The following is an 18622-nucleotide window of genomic DNA, read 5'->3' on the forward strand; positions in this document are numbered from 1 at the left end:
CTGAAGTTAGCCCTTAAGTGACCATCTTTCCCCCGATTATACCTTACCTTGCCTTCATGTCCAGGCACATGAAATATAGTGTAATGTCTGCTGTAGTCATCCAAACTTTCTGCCATTTACATTTGAAGAGTCTTGTTAGTTTTTAATGATATGAATCAAATACTGTACATTAACCAGTTGAATGATTGGGGGTGAGAATCAATTCTGCAGAACCTCAGTGTCTCCACTTCAGCTGCCTCTTATGCAACGCCCATTCTTCTGTAATGCTCTTCTGTCTAACAATGTCTAGTTAATGTGTCCAAGTCACTGTATTTTACTTTAGAGCAGGGTCTTACCTCAAGGACAAAACTCCATCATGACAGAGTTAAGCTTTAGTATTACTCTAAGTTGAGACTTGACATATTGTATTAAGATTAGTAGGTATTACGTGATTGGCTGTATTAAGTGAGGTGGAGGGGAATGGGTGATGTCAGACAAAGCACATGCCAGCTATAAATATTAAAACAAAAGATGTTGGTGACACGGGAACGGCTCCTCTGAAAATGAGACAGGTACTTAAAGTCGGCAAGAGTGAAAAAATACTAATTGCTGTCACTGGTTGTGCAAGCTGCAGCAGACCATAAAGAAAATAATCTGTCACCTTCATTGTTCTAATGCTGACCCTGCGTTTCCCTCGACAACACCTCACAGCACAGCAGCAGCCGTCTCCCTCCCAGCCCAGCTGTAGTGTATGCTGGCTGCTGCTACTCTGAGCTCCTTCAGGTTGACACTGAGCCAGTGGCCCAGAATATAGAGACACTAGTGAGAACAGGAGCTCTTCAAGTTCCCCAATGAGTCATAACAACGTTAGACTGACCTGCTAGGGTTCTTTGAAAGACAAACAGGATAACACAAAAGCCACCTCTGAAGCAGTTCACTGTGTCTTTGTATTTCCTAGTGAAGTCTCCCAAGCCAGTCCCTGCCTAGGGATTCAGCATAGCACACTCATTAAACCCAAACTGTCTTCCTTGAATTTATCTGTTGGTTGTTACTGCTACTGTACTTGAAAAATAAGTCTACTGTCACGACTTCCGCCGAAGTTGGTGCCTCTCCTTGTTTGGGCGGCGATCGGAGGTCAACGTCACCGGCTTTCTAGCCTCCACCGATCTACATTTTTTCCCCATTTGTTGTGTCTGTATTGTACACACCTGGTTCCCATTACGTTTTAATTATTTCCTTATTTAACCCTCTGGAGCCATCATGGTTTTGTGCGTGTTTATTGTTGTCAGTTGTCTCGTTTATGTGATTCTGGATTTTCGTTCTCCTTGTTGGAAGAATATTTTTGAGTAAAGTTACTATTATTACTCATCTGTGTCCTGCACCTGACTCTGCCTTACCCACATCACCTAGACTCTGACATCTACAGGAAGCAGAGGGGGGGGGGAATTGTCTAGGGGGCAGGCTGACGTCCTCATCACAAAAACGGGATGGCAGGAGTATAGGGCAATTAGGGGGGTGTCGTGAATTTACTTTCATTAATCTGATGACTTATTTAATCAACTAACTGTTTAATTGTTACCCGATTTAAATTAATCATGTAACAATTAACTCATTAGGATTTGGGGCACCACGTGAGCGGTTGTCTAAAGAGTTACCATCTTGCAAATTAAACTCTAAAAGGTCTTTACCGATCACATCAAAAAAACAGTCAATGTATTCATCATTACCTCTTATCATATCATCATTCTGAACAGTCATAACATTCTTGGATCTGCAAAAACCCCAGCCTTGCTTATGATTCAGTACTACACAAATTTGTTAAATCATTTATTTACTAGCTAACTAAATAATAAAACAGGATAACATACACACTTAATACATGAGAAAAAGGTCCCTAGCGGACTGACAACATATGGCGGCTTGCTACACAGAAAATGAAGAGTTGGAGAGAAAAAGGGATACTTATCATTGATACATTCTTTAAACTATTCTCACAGTAATCATATACTTCGCACACGAACCACCGTATTACCGACACACCAGCGGTCACGAATCATGAAGGCAGTCAAATTCAACATGACCGTTGAGTCACCGTAATTAGGTTTCTCCAAGCTCTGATGCTGGCCTCGTTAGTTATTGGTCTGTCACATGTTATGAACCAGTATTGGTCAGTCACATGAATGAAACAAAACAGTAATGATTAATTTATTATGCTAAATCATGCAAATATATAACTTGTCTGTGTATAGCCTTATATAAGATGACTGCCAAAGCAGAGCTCCTGATTGCGCAGCACTCTCAGCGAGAAGGGCACAACACAGCACTCTGGCCACAAAATGAATGGATTGTTTTAGGGTGCATTACTGCCACGAAGGGGATACCGCTATAAATTTTGAGGCATTATCAAGGCATGCTTGTCAAATTGTGGATGAGTGACTATTGGAGTGTGTACAGCCTGCACAAAAAAAAAGCAGAGCTCGTGCCTTTCAAGCAACTTTTCAAAATCATCATTAGTCTCATCATGCAACCTTACGATGTATTAAAAATCGAAACATATAGCTACATATACATATAACATTCTTTGTAGAACAACTAAAGATACATGAATAACTCTAAAATAAGCATATAGGGCTACAGATGTGCGCACTCCCTCACATAATTGAGAAAATATCTACATTTTTTTCAGCTTTGTGCAATTGTATTCTTCATACTATAACATAATAAAAGATAATGCCACGGAATTATAAGCAAATATTGTCTGCTAAATGAACTAGTGTAGCCCACAGCCATTTGGCATAGCCACATCAGGACCTAACATAAGGATAGCTATTAACGCATCACCGGGGGCGCACAACGCATCACCGGGGGCAAACTACCTGCCCTCCAGGACACCTACACCACCCGATGTCACAGGAAGGCCATAAAGATCATCAAGGACATCAACCACCCGAGCCACTGCCTGTTCACCCCGCTATCATCCAGAAGGCGAGGTCAGTACAGGTGCATCAAAGCTGGGACCGAGAGACTGAAAAACAGCTTCTATCTCAAGGCCATCAGACTGTTAAACAGCCACCACTAACACTGAGTGGCTGCTGCCAACACACTGACACTGACTCAACTCCAGCCACTTTAATAATGGGAATTGATGGGAAATGATGTAAATATATCACTAGCCACTTTAAACAATGCTACCTTATATAATGTTACTTACCCTACATTATTCATCTCATATGCATACGTATATACTGTACTCTATATCATCGACTGTATCCTTATGTAATACATGTATCACTAGCCACTTTAAACTATGCCACTTTGTTTACATACTCATCTCATTTGTACATACTGTACTCGATACCATCTACTGTATCTTGCCTATGCTGCTCTGTACCATCACTCATTCATATATCCTTATGTACATATTCTTTATCCCCTTGCACTGTGTACAAGACAGTAGTTTTGGAATTGTTAGTTAGATTACTTGTTATTACTGCATTGTTGGAACTAGAAGCACAAGCATTTCGCTACACTCGCATTAACATCTGCTAACCATGTGTATGTGACAAATAAAATTTGATTTGATTTGATTTGATTTGATTTTTTGGGGGGGGGAAATAGACTACATTTTCTTCATATTATGCTTCTTTAGAACTGTCTAAAATAAATAATGGATTTATTGGTGTAGGTTATATTACAGGGATTTATTTGACTTTTTAAATTGCTTGTAGGCTATGTGTGGAAGGCAGGATGTGTTTAAATTAATTAACGGTCATTTACCGTGAGACCAACAGCTATTTGCTTGACAATCAACACAGCCTGAGCAACAGCTCGTACATGCTGGGAATACAGAGCTCACAAGTCTTACAGCCATGTGTACCCATTGCACTGGACTCTCTCATAGGCACATTGTCAGTGAGTACAAACATAAAACCATCAGAGAGGTGCCCATCAGTGATGAGGACCACAAGGCAAAGCTGGAGCATGGGTCATGACTCAGGACATAGTCAGAAACCTGCAGAATCACACTGCATGCCTACAGCTGTCTACACTGGGAGGAGGGTGTAAGCACGCTTTATTCTGAGCATGCCATCTGTGCCCCCATATCCCCTGCAATAAATGAGTGGAAGTTGGAACCAAGGCAGCCTGTCCTTGTCATGCAAACCGAGCATTACGGGTCAAATACAACCAGCACTTGAGTGTCAAAGTAAAGTTCAACGTTTATTCACAAACCTTGGGTCTGACAAGGCCAGCGCTAGCCTCCAGCTCAGTCACATTCATTTAACATTGGTGGAAAAAGCTTCCTTTTCTGTCCCTTCTCTCCGACTCGGAGACGGTCACCGACCCAGCGCCCTCGGGTGGTGCCCGGCTGTTACACCGCGCATACTCGGATGAGTGAAGTATTTTCCTGGTATTCAGATCAAGAGGGAACGGCGACTCTCCGCTGGGACAACCCTCCACCTTCGTCAGGAGAGAAACGCAAGTCAGTTCAAATAGATTCATTGATTTCTATGTAGGAAAATACAATGGATTCAAACTTGTAGACGCACAACCACAGGTGTGGAAGCCTAACGTTACTTGTCTGGAGTTGTTTGTTGAATACCTTGACAAACTGCATGAATGTCAATATGAATAGGTAGACATGAGCATTACCAATCTGCAGAGGTAGGCTAAATGCGATCCAAAACAAAAGGGTGTGCTGCGACAGGTGTAATTGTAAATCGGAACCGAACACTTTAACTGTATGTGTAAAACACTTTATATGACTAAAACACTTACAGTAAACCTGCAGTTGTCAGGGTCCCGTCCATGAGTTGCATTTCCCCGAAATGAGTTCATTCTCATTGGTCTGGGTATACCTACTAGACGTAGTTCTCCCGTACACTCAACTGCGAAGTAAATTGAAGTGTCAGTCCCTACACACTTGTGACTAAAGCAAACCCGTCTGCTAGCTACCACTTCTGTAGATAGTAGACTAATAACCATGGTTGTGTGCTGCACTGGATCAGTCCCATGACAGTACATTACGAGAGAAATTAAGTTTTGGTCCTGAGTGCGCAAGGAGGGCGGGAATCAACTCTTTTAAATGGGTGGGGTTCACAAGACAACTTTTTGGAAACCTTTTGGCGCATGATTTGACACTGCAATAGTAAATCACTTAAAACCCGTAGGTTCATGGATCAGACGTGGTAGTTCAATGTGTAGTAGTTGTATTAGGTTTGTAGGTTATTAGGCTAGATACAGCTGAACTTGCCCATTGTAATTGCTGCTTTTATCAATGTATTGCAGTAGTTTCAGGTTGTATTAGTCGTATGTACAGGATACACATGGAATACAGTACACCGTCTAACGAAATGCTTACTTGCAGGTTCCTTCTCGAGAATGGAACAATAATACATAATAAAATATAAGATATATGAACATAAAGTAAATGGCTCAGTAGAATATAATAAACATTTTAGAATAATACAGGAAAGCACACATTATAGTTCAATATTTAGACATCTATCAGAGAAAGGGGGGATTGGGGTGCAAGTGTTTAAATTGTGCAGTATAAGCAATATACTGTAAATAAGAGTCTGGTAGTAGCAAAAATTGTGATGTGTGTGTGGCACGAATGCTACATTTCTTCCTGCGCTGCAGACGGCTGTATCGGTCCCCTTATACGGGAGCAGTAAATGCCCAGTGCACTTCTTTTGTTGATATTTTTTTCCTACACTGCAGAGGGAAACATCGGTCTGTTAATGCAGGCAAGGCTGGCCCGCTAATTGGGCAGGATTAGGCGGCCGCCTATGGCAGCAGATTGAAGAGGGCTGCCTTTTCTGAGCCTAACTGACCAAGACCCACCTCCAACAACACATAAAACCTCACAAACCATTCAAGTCGGTTATTGTGGTCATGGATTTTGAGTCTTAATTTTTGGCTATCACTGCTCGGTGCTTTCTGAACAGGAGGTAGAGCGCACAGTGAATGATAATCTCGTTTACAGTGCCAAATTGCTTATTAAAGCAATGATTGTTTTGGACTACAAAGCACCATCCACCCTGCTACTCTGTTTAAATTAATTGGAAGAGAAATCCAACCAGTGATCACGCTACGAAGTTGGCATGGTTGATCTGACAATCAGAGGAGCTGTTCATGGTCCTGAAATATCTGGCGCCCGTCGTGTTAAGATGTACAGGGTCCGAGACAATTGACTTTGTAGTTTAGGCTACCTGTAAATCCAGGTTTGTAGCGTTACTGATAACTTTGTCTATCAACTTATTTATTAGCATTATCATTTAAGATAATGTAACCTAATACACACTTCATGTTTGTGTATGTTACAGTTATTTGGAGAGCACTCACCTTTGCTTTTCTCCTCAGAAGATGACTGGTAAATCCAAATATGATATCAGAGTCCACGAAGAATGTTCCCAGATCTATGAGACTGGGGTTGGGCTTGTCAGCTCCAGAGGAGCCCGAGGAGTTTGGTAAAGCTATGAGGGAAAAGTGCGTAATATTCCACACCTCGGGTTACCGAATTGACATCTATATTTGTCTATTCATTTCCATTTCAGGAGATATTTTCATAGACCCCAAAACATAGCATGATTTCAAATCAAAAGCTATTCCGGACATCCAACAATGACTCAGAGAGAGCTCACTGTCTCTCCATGACCACCACTCAATGCCTAACAATTGCGGCGTGAGCGCAAATATATATTTCCCGTGCATGGCCGGCAGTCCAGCAAGACAATAAACCAATACAATCCATCCGTAATCGATACCTTTATATCCACAGGTATAGAAATTATTTACCCATCCTTGGACTCATGCCTGGTCTTTCAGCTCGTAGGTCTCGGTACGAAATCACATGTGCCTAAGGAGGACCACCTTTTGCAGTCCCACACCCACACCCCTCTACCTTTTTCCTCCTCTCTCACTCGCAATTCGCAATTCCCCTGTCAGTCAGCGGTTTACTTCGTTTACTACCGACTTGCTAGAGGCTCCAACATTAATTTATCAACGCAGAGACCTGCGTAATCCAACAGCTTCACCATGATCCGGTTTGAGATCTTTGGTGAAACAAAACTTGTCCCTTTTATCTTAGTTGGATCTTCCCGTTTTTTTTTATGAAACTATTTTGTAGGGAAAACCCTGAATTGACCAGTGCAGTGCACACAGTCAGAACTTGCGTTCAGGTGAGTAACTTGTAACGATTGTCCAGTAGGAAGGATCGGAGGACCAAGGAGCAGCGTGCTAAGTGTCCATTTTAATATATAAAACTGAACACTACAAAAATACAAAATAACAACGTGAATGACCAAAAGAAAATCGAAACAGTCCCGTATGGTACAGACACAGGAAACAATCACCCACGAATGACAGCTGCCTCTGATTGAGAACCATACCAGGCCAAACACAGAAATCCCAAATCATAGAAAAAGGAACATAGATAACCCGCCAAACTCACGCCCTGACCATACTAAAACAAATACATAACAAAAGAACTAAGGTCAGAACGTGACATAACTAAGGGCTATTCATTACGAGGCTGATATATGTAGGCTGTTGGCTTAGCTGACTTCCAGTTCCAGATCAAATGTTAATATGTAAAAAACTTTGAAAGACAATAATGTCTTATTTTCAAAGCATTATCAAATACAGAGCCGTTTTAACGGCAATTTCAAAGTAGATCATGTATATTTTGTGTGCTTTGATAGCTGAACAGAGGACATTAGGCTATTCTCTTAATAAAAAATCTTATCTGGGGTGCACAGAGGACCTTGTATTAGATCAAATCAAATCAAATCAAATTTTATTTGTCACATACGCATGGTTAGCAGATGTTAATGCGAGTGTAGCGAAATGCTTGTGCTTCTAGTTCCGACAATGCAGTAATAACCAACGAGTAATCTAACCTAACAATTTCACAACAACTACCTTATACACACAAGTGTAAAGGGATGAAGATTATGTACATAAATATATATGAATGAGCGATGGTACAGAACGGCACAGGTAAGATGCAGTAGATGGTATAGAGTACAGCATATACATATGAGATGAGTAACGTAGGGTATGTAAACATGTAAAAGTGGCATTGTTTAAAGTGGCTAGTGATACATGTATTACATAAAGATGGCAGTTGCAGTAGATGTTATAGAGGACAGTATATACATATGAGATCAGTAATGTAGGGTATGTAAACATTATATTTGGTGGCATTGTGATACATTTTTTACATACATTTTCCATTATTAAAGTGGCTGGAGTTGAGTCAGTATGTTGGCATCAGCCACTCAATGTTAGTGGTGGCTGTTTAATGTATATAGGGCAGCAGCCTCTAAGGTGCAGGGTTATGTAAACAGGGTGGAAGCTGCCTAGTGATGGCTATTTAACAGTCTGATGGCCTTGAGATAGAAGCTGTTTTTCAGTCTCTCGGTCCCTGCTTTGATGCACCTGTACTGACCTCGCCTTCTGGATGATAGCGAGGTGAACAGGCAGTGGCTCGGGTGGTTGTTGTCCTTGATGATCTTTATGGCCTTCCTGTGACATCGGGTGATGTAGGTGTGAGGGCAGGTAGTTTGCCCCCGGTGATGCGTTGTGCAGACCTCACTACCCTCTGGAGAACCTTACGGTTGTGGGAGGAGCAGTTGCCGTACCAGGCGGTGATACAGCCCGACAGGATGCTCTCGATTGTGCTGCTGCGCCTTCTTCACCACGCTGTCTGTGTGGGTGGACCAATTCAGTTTGTACGTGATGTGTACGCCGAGGAACTTAAAACTTACTACCCTCTCTACTACTGTCCCGGCGATGTGGATAGGGGGGTGCTCCCTCTGCTGTTTCCTGAAGTCTACGATCATCTCCTTTGTTTTGTTGACATTGAGTGTGAGGTTATTTTCCTGACACCACACTCAGAGGGCCCTCACCTCCTCCCTGTAGGCCGTCTCGTCGTTGTTGGTAATCAAGCCTACCACTGTAGTGTCATCTGCAAACTTGATGATTGAGTTGGAGGCATGCATGGCCACGCAGTCGTGGGTGAACCGGGAGTACAGGAGAGGGCTCAGAACGCACCCTTGTGGGGCCCCAGTGTTGAGGATCAGCGGGGTGGAGATGTTGTTACCTACCCTCACCACCTGGGGGCGGCCCAGGAAGCCCAGGCCCAGGAAGCCCAGTACCCAGTTGCACAGGGCGGGGTCGAGACCCAGGGTCTCGAGCTTGATGATGAGTTTGGAGGGTACTATGTTCGATGAACAGCATTAGTCGATGTAGTCGATGAACAGCATTCTCACATAGGTATTCCTCTTGTCCAGATGGGTTAGGGCAGTGTGCAGTGTGGTTGCGATTGCGTCGTCTGTGGACCTATTGGGGCGGTAAGCAAATTGGAGTGGTTCTAGGGTGTCAGGTAGGGTGGAGGTGATATGGTCCTTGACTTGTCTCTCAAAGCACTTCATGATGACGGAAGTGAGTGCTACAGGGCGGTAGTCGTTTAGCTCAGTTACCTTAGCTTTCTTGGGAACAGGAACAATGGTGGCCCTCTTGAAGCATGTGGGAACAACAGACTGGGATAAGGATTGATTGAATATGTCCGTAAACACACCAGCCACCTGGTCTGCGCTCTGAGGACGCAGCTGGGGATGCCGTCTGGGCCTGCAGCCTTGCGAGGGTTAACACGTTTAAATAAAAAGCAGCCAGTCATCACTGATAATAAACTCATTGGTACCCGATGTCCGTTGAAAATGTCTCTTTAAAGCACATATATAGTTTGCTGGGTGTGAATGTTTTCAAGTTTGATTTAAGATTGTACTTCATCATAATTATGCCAGAGAATAATACAATTCGATACACAATTATACGTGCTCATGGTTGGATTTTTGCAAATATAAGAATTGGGTAGTCTATATTATTCAACCTTTATCAGGTCTGTCTCAAAGAGATAAAACACTATTTAGAAGCAAGATTTACCTGAGGGATATCAAGGTGGTTTAAATGATGCAGTTGGCTTATTAGGGTTGTGGGGATGCCCATAATAAACTCTATATGTGAACCAGTTATGCCCCTTCCCCACAACAAACAAACGATCAACCAAACACACACTAATACGCACAGACACAACCACAGCCTAGACATGTTAACTGGAAGGATTCACTGAAGCTTCAGAAGACCAATAATTACTCTCCGTAGTAAAGATGATTTACCATGTCCGACCGCCACCCAGTTCCCCACTGGAGAAGGTTAGTGTCACCCTGGGCCGCTGATGAAATCCCAAGGACCACATCCCATGGGACTACTACCCCTACATCTGCTGCCCTTGAGCATGTAGGGAAATCGCTCTGGCATATCATTAATACTGCTCAATATCTTATCCAACTTGATAACCTTCGCAGTACACAGGGCTTCATGAGAACCATTTACCGAATATTGGTCATGTTGTTGGCGTGGTGCTGAGATAACAGGAAATAAATCTGTGTCTTGGAGGCAGAGAATAATCTTTCGATGGTGCTTTAAGGAATGATTCATACATCAATACAAAAAGGCTAACGTTATTCTGATATAAACATTGGTATCAATATTCCTAGAATTGTAAAACTGAATTATTTTAGTCGTGAATGCTTTTTTTGTTTATTTATCAATAGCCTATTCATTGTACTCTCCTTCTGAAACATCAAAGATGCTGACTGAGGTGGTGAGCAGCATCCTTCACCGGAAAATTTGTCAAACTGTCTGGAATCCAATTTGCCCTTTCCTTCAGCAGCTCGGGCAGCGACCATAGCCAAGGCACTTTTTGTCTGGACTTCAGAAACAGTTCGATACGACGAGGCTATTGACATTAATAACACAAGGGGGCACACGAAAGAGAGAACGCAAGAGAGAGACATTCTGTATTTCCCAATGATCACACAGACCCAGGGGCGCCACATGTGGGAAAAGTTAGGATGATTCTAAGGGCCTGTGACTGACAGGGGCCCTAAACAATTGTTAGAACATGAGGTACATTTTTTTCAATATTAAATTATTAACCTATCATCATTAATATAATATTTTATTCACAATGTACTAATAAAACTAACGGTTTCTTTTTCTTTTCTTGTTTTTGGAAATATGTAAACATCCAGAGAGCCTCTATATGTCAGTTGGCATAACTGCAGGTACTGCAATGCATTGAGGACAGGAATGTGATTCTCCAGTCAGGAAAAATGTCACTTGACACAGAGGCAGCCAATATCAGAGCCTTAAAGGATGAGATGCAGGCTCTTAGAGATGGATGGGAGTCCCTCCTGTCTGAGGCAACACTGATTGCTACGCAAATGGATGTTGCACCTCAATTTAGCAAGGAACACAGCCGCCAGAGGAAAAGGAAGAGATTCCATGATGAGACCTCTCAAGAGGAGACAGCTCAGGACAGTGCAGCAAAGGTGTTTCGGAACATAGTGTTTTTTACTGCTATAGACAACATCATAAGTGACTTGGACACTATATCTCAAAGTGCTGTTCAGAAACCCAGCCTAAAACCCCAAATAGCAAGCAATGCAGGTGTAGGAGCACTCCCTAGAAAGGCCAAAATCTGGGACGAAACCTAGAGAGGAACCAGGCAATGAGGGGTGGCCAGTCCTCTTCTGGCTGTGCCGGGTGAAGATTATAACAGAACATGGCCAAGATGTTGAAATGTTCATAGATGATCAGCATGGTCAAATAATAATAATTACAGTAGTTGTTGAGGGTGCAACAAGTCAGCACCTCAGGAGTAAATGTCAGTTGGCTTTTCATAGCCAATCATTAAGACTATCTCTACCGCTCCTACTGTCTCTAGGGAGTTGAAAACAGCAGGTCTGGGACAGGTAGCATGTCCGGTGAACAGGTCACGGTTCCATAGCTGCAGGCAGAACAGTTGGAACTGGAGCAGCAGCACGGCCAGGTGTATTGGGGACAACAAGGAGTCATCATGCCAGGTAGTCCTCAGGTCCTCCAAGAGAGAGAAAGAAAGAAAGAGAGAATTAGAGAGAGCATACTTAAATTCACACAGGACACCAGATAAGACAGGAGAAGATCTGTTGGCAGATTGGATTGGATTGTCTGACTGACCGATTGACTGCAACTATTTTGCATACGGTATTTTAATTTGTTTTAGAATGACTACCGTGATGATTTAAGACTTATTGAGATGTGATATTATTTATGGTTGTGTGGAAAAATTGTTGATATTTTGATTGTATGATTGAGACTGGGTTTACTCTACACTTTATGAATGCACAAACATTGCGTGACTAAGGTCACTTGAGTTCACTGAACTCATTTACTGTGCTGGACTCTTTTAGGCCCGAAGTAGAGGACTTTTCTGGAGGAACCAGAGCTCATTATTTGTTATATTATTACTTTGTGTGTGTGATCATTTATGTTGGTAATACAGCGTCTTAGGAAAATGAACAGATAGAATCCTTACACGAGTATTTCACTAGCACTGTATATCAAATAATAATAAAAGGTGCAGAAATTAAAACACATGAAGGATTGTTTCTCCAGGACAAAAAAAAGGTAATCATGAATTAAAAAGAGTAAAAACAACACCATCTAAAACACAAAATACAATGTGTTTTAATTGAAGAAAAATAAAATAATAGTTGTTTTGAAGTTATTTCCAATGTTTTAAGGATTTATGAAGTCTATGTCCATCCTAACTTTTACATGAGTCCTTTGTATTGGTGTTAACTTGACGGACCAGACGGGACTCATTCCCTCCCAAACCAAAAGGAGAAATCAATATTTTCTCTGGTAGGCACAACCTACCTGGCACCCCTAACAAACAAACAAACAACCTCAAGTCAAAACCGTTACACTTCGAATGGGTCGATTGGGTTCTGGAGGTGTGTGGTTACAGCAATTGCGCAGGGTTGGTGTGGCCTGTGGTGGTGGTGGGGCTCAATGTGATATATTTTCATGGAGCCCAAAATCCCTGGCGGCACCCTTGCACAGACCCACAAATAATTTGAAAATAAATCCAACATTGATGATAAACTCCCATATCTGTTAGGGGAAATACCACAATGTGCAATCACAGCAAATTTGTGGCCCCTTGTCGTGAGAAAAGGTCAACCAGTGGAGCACAAACGACACTGTAAATACCACCTATATTTATCTGTTTATCTTCCCCCACTTTTCATACAACTAGTTGCACATTGCTAAAACACTGTACATAGCTGATAATGTAATACTTGAAATGTCTAGCTTTTTTAAACCTTTTTTAGAGTGAAATGTTAACTGCAAATTTTCAATTTTTTTTTTTGTTCAATTTGTTTCACTTGCTTTGACAATGAGAGAGAGAACATTGGTGTACAAATGTAGGCTAATATGTTGTAAAAATAAAACAAGTTTCTCAACTTATGGCATATTTTATTAAGCTATACTAAAGCCATGGTGTGAAAACAGTCTAATCCACTCTTCTTAATTAATAATCTAATCAGTCTAGGCTATATACTATTCCTCAGGTCGTTGCTGTGAATGAGAATGTGTTCTCAGTCAACTTACCTGGTAAAATAACGGTAAAATAAAAAATGTAAGGATTCATGATTCTCAGTGTAGGCTACTCCATCTATTGCCTTGGAAGAATTTGTCCACCTGATCAAGTGGTCCTAAACATTTCACAATTTTGGAAGAACTGTTATGAACCACTCCACCATAGAGACCAAATTACAAGACACTTCTGCCGGTGGCCACACACAATCCAAACTGGCATAGAGCACTGTCTGCAACAGACAAAGATGTTTGTTCAGGTTAAAGCCATCAATGTAGGCCTAAATTACACCACCAGTACTTCATATTTTTAGAGCAGTTTGAAAATACATTTCTTACATTTTAGTCAGGGCCACTTACAAGAGCAATTAGACTTAAGTGTCTGGCCTTGACAGATTTCCATAGGCTACTGTAGAAGGCCCTAAGCTAAATAGGCATATTTTTACAAAAGTTATCTTACCGTTAGTGGAGGTTTCATCTGAGCCATTCATGCCTATGCTGTGACTTCAGTGAGCAGCAGCTCTTTATATAGTGTTTTGGGGGTAGGTTCACACAATATTTTCATTCAGCGAGGAATGAAGGCCATGCAGGTCTGACTGGCTGAGCTGGGTTCCACCTGCAACCTGTGCTGTACAACATACAGCCGCCCTGATGACGATGCCAAATGTAGTCACTCACTCTCTGCACATTTCTGGAAATGTTCTGAAGTATCAACTCTGTACCAAACAAAGAATGATAGTCGTTGCTAAATATTTATCTGATGGGTATACACAAATGCCTATTGTAGTACATAGTCTGATGAACTAATACAGCTAGATTAAATACTGCATGGATGGCAACATAATATAGGCAAACACTAGGCAGCATACTTTTGGGTGTCTTGGGTTGATTAAGCAGTAAGCATTTCACTGTTGTATTTGATTTCATTTTGATAAGTTCATTAGAGTTACCAGCCTCAGAAATTGCAGCCCAAATAAATGCTTCAGAGTTCAAGAGACACATCTCAACATCAACTGTTCAGAGGAGACTGTGTGAATCAGGCCTTCGTGGTTGAATTGCTGCAACAACAAAAAAACGCTACTAAAGGACACCAATAAGAAGAAGAGACTTGCTTGGACTAAGAAACGCAAGCAATGGGCATTAGACTGGTGGCAATCTATCCTTTGGTTTGATTAATCCAAATTTGAGATTTTTGGTTCCAACCACCATGTCTTTGTGAGACGCAGAGTAGGTCAACAGATGATCTCCGCATGTGTGGTTCCCACCCTGAAGCATAGAAGAGGTGTGATGGTGTGGGTGTGCATTGTTGGTGACACTGTCTGTGATTTATTTAGAATTCAAAGCACACTTGACCAGCATGGCTACCACAGCATTCAACAGCGCAACACCATCCCATCCGGTTTGCTCTTAGTGGGACTATCATTTGTTTTTCAACAGGACAATGACCCAATACACCTCCAGGTTGTGTAAGGGCTATTTGACCCAGAAGGAGAGTGATGGAGTGCTGCATCAGATGATCTGGCCTCCACAATCACCTGACCTCAACCCAATTGAGATGGTTTGTGATGACTGCAGCCAACAAGTGCTCAGCATATGTGAGAACACCTTCAAGACTGTTGAAAAAGCATTCCAGGTGAAGCTGGTTGAGAGAAAGCCAAGTGTGTGCAAAGTTATCATCAAGTGAGGCAGCAGGTAGCCTAGTGGTTAGCGCATTGGGCCAGTAATCAAAGCTGACAAGGTAAAAATCTGTTTTCTGCTTCTGAACAAGGCAGTTAACCCACTGTTCCCTGGTAGGCAGTCATTGTACATTTGTTCTTAGCTGACTTGCCTAGTTACTTTGAAGAATCTCAAACATAAACTATATTTTTATTTGTTTAACACTTTTTTTTGGTTACTACATGATTCCATATGTGTTATTTCATAGTTTGATGTCTTCACTAGTATTCTACAATGTAGAAAATAGGAAAGAAAAGCCCTTGAATTAGTAGGTGTGTCCAAACGTTTGACTGGTATTGTATATGCATACATATAGTAAGTGGACCAATGCATTTAATTAAACTTGGCAACAGCATGTAGGATTTAAAATTATTCTCTCTGAATTAGTGAAGGCAGCTGACGATACTAAGCTGATAAACTTGTGACAGAGGAAACGAACAGGGAACAAAATCCTGTTGTCCAAAAACCTGTGTGCTTCAGATGCATTGTGGCGAAATCCTGCATGGAGCCTTCACCGTGCGCTGCCTGTTTAAGAGTGCATATAAATATAGCTTTTCCGGCTCTCTGGGGAGAGCTCTCGGTTGGCGCGCCAGTTTGATAGTGTGTGCAATGCTGCAGAAATATTGTTTATTTTCAGCGAGCGTGGTTTGTAAAGTGTTTAACTCGATCGCCGGTGTTACCGCTCTTGGTCGGGGTTGTTATCTTTTGGGACCGCACCGGTTATTGATCACATGGATTAGTAGCAACATTGTTGCGAAGCTTTGACAAACAAACCAACAAACCATCAGATGGACAGACAATGCAACCGCAAGCCTCAAGTCAACAGCTAAGACCCCCTCTACTCTCTCGCCCCCCCCCCCCCCCCCCCCTGCGCTTCCTTTTGATGTTCAGTGTCGCTGGACTATTTTTGCCCTGCCAGACGTATTTGGGTTGACATTTTAGTTAAAGGGAGGTTTCTTGCAAGTTTGTTGTTTTGAACTGTAACGATGTGGTGTGGCACTATTGACATGTGGCTGAAAAGATTTTGGACATTTTAATGCCTTTGTTATGTCTATTAACCCCCCCCCCCCCATTCATACCCCCTGTACTTCCCCACTGGGAGGTAATACAGGTTATTGTAAATCCTCTATTGTTGATGAGTGGGTTCTTTCTTGTCAGTTGTTTCTATGAAGTTGCTCTTGTCAATAGTTTTTTATGAAGTTGCTGTTAAGTTACAAATATGTATGACAAAACCATGACATGGATTGACACATACTAATGATAATTTTATTGACATTTTAATTGAATCAAATAGTTAATTGACCATGCACATAGCAAGTAGAGGAGTGTAGCACTGAGTAACAGTTATTGGATAACAGCTGAAGTGATGTCCAGCTATATGACATTGGTCTGTCCGGGCTGTTAGAGTAGGGAAACAAGGAAGCAGAAAAGATGGACAGATTGTCCTGTTTTTCAAACAGGAAACACTGCAGTTATCTGTGCTTTCAGGAGGTGGAAAAAAAATGTATTGTTCATGCAGTCTAAGTGAGACTATTTCCTTTTAGAATAAATATCACTCTATACTAAGCATTTCATAAAGCACATCAACAGCATTCTACCCATCAAGTGCCTAGTGTAAGGTACAGCATTCTACCCATCAAGTGCCTAGTATAAGGTACAGCATTCTACCCATCAAGTGCCTAGTGTAAGGTACAGCATTCTACCCATCAAGTGCCTAGTATAAGATACAGCATTCTAACCATCAAGTGCCTAGTATAAGGTACAGCATTCTACCCATCAAGTGCCTAGTATAAGGTACAGCATTCTACCCATCAAGTGCCTAGTATAAGGTACAGCATTCTACCCATCAAGTGCCTAGTATAAGGTACAGCATTCTACCCATCAAGTGCCTAGTATAAGGTACAGCATTCTACCCATCAAGTGCCTAGTATAAGGTACAGCATTCTACCCATCAAGTGCCTAGTATAAGGTACAGCATTCTACCCATCAAGTGCCTAGTATAAGGTACAGCATTCTACCCATCAAGTGCCTAGTATAAGGTACAGCATTCTACCCATCAAGTGCCTAGTATAAGGTACAGCATTCTACCCATCAAGTGCCTAGTATAAGGTACAGCATTCTACCCATCAAGTGCCTAGTATAAGGTACAGCATTCTACCCTGTGCTTCCAATGATCACTGATAATACTCTTAATGCAAACCGGGTGAATTGCTCCACATGCATCATATACTGTGGTACATACAACGCAAACAGATATAGTGCTGCCCGTTCTAGGCACAGTGCATCCATATTACTTGACATCCAATGTTGTGCTACTAGTGCTTTTACAACTATAGATGAGATTATAGCAAATATATCAATTGTAAATGGTTTGGATGACTAAATGTATTTAGGGTCATCCAAACCAATCTGTTCATCTGCAAGCTTGTGCAAATGTCCAGTGTAAGAGAGTGAAATGGAAAGCGAGAGGGAGAGTGATGGGGATGGATGGAGAGGTAAAAGAGTTGAGGGTCTTCGTCTTCAGGATTCTTTTGGACAGGCTGAGAACTCAATGTATTCTTCATTCTTAAACACACAAGGGGAAAACGGTTAAGAGCTGAATTTCAAGCAGTGCTGTTCAATACAAAGAGCAGCAGTAATAACATCAAATGAAGGCTTTTTTTGCAATCTCTGCTACCAATCAACAATGCATATCAGAGTAAACATCTCACCAGGCGGTCATCATACCAGACAACACAGCTTAGAGGCCATCACAGGAACAAATCACCAAAGCCAGGCAGACTACAACTGCAAAGGTTTGTGTCACTGTCTAATCAAAATCAGGCAGCCATTTTGGAAACCCTCTTTTCAAGCCAGGCTACGACGAGTGGTACTCATGTAGGTCATATTCAGATGCAACACATCACCATACGATGAGAGGAGACGGGTACAACCACCAAGCACAGGAGAACCCAAAGAGCTAGCTGTGGCCATTCTAGACTTACCTCAGCATTATCTCCTAATCATCATGGGGAAATCACACAACCACAACATTTACATAATTTTCATCAAACTGACGCTGGAAGTAAGCAAACAAACATGTTATGAGAGCACATGGTGAAGTAGAAACTACGTCCAAGCATGGATCGTCGTAAATAAAGAAAAGTCCTCTCACTGTCAACTGCGTTCATTTTCAGCAAACTTAACATGTGTAAATATTTGTATGAACATAAGATTCAACAACTGATGTAAACTGAACAAGTTCCACAGACATGCTGTGACACACCGCCCCAGACCATGACGGATCCTCCACCTCCAAATCGATCTCACTCCAGAGTACAGGCCTCGGTGTAACAGTCATTCCTTCGACGATCAATGTGAATCCGACCATCACCCCTGGTGAGACAACTGCGACTCGTCAGCGAAGAGCACTTTTTGCCAGTCCTGTCTGGTCCAG

General features: G+C 41.9%; 1 protein-coding gene across 1 annotated transcript in view; it reads right to left on the bottom strand.

Annotated features, from left to right (window-relative positions):
* Positions 1–18622, bottom strand: part of LOC110497882 (60 kDa lysophospholipase) — a 137430-nt gene that overhangs the window by 34719 nt on the left and 84089 nt on the right. The gene's annotated exons all lie outside the window — the stretch shown is intronic.

Source organism: Oncorhynchus mykiss, chromosome 19, assembly GCF_057628025.1.
Source record: "Oncorhynchus mykiss isolate SJ-2025 chromosome 19, ASM5762802v1, whole genome shotgun sequence".
Taxonomy (NCBI): Eukaryota; Metazoa; Chordata; class Actinopteri; order Salmoniformes; family Salmonidae; genus Oncorhynchus; species Oncorhynchus mykiss.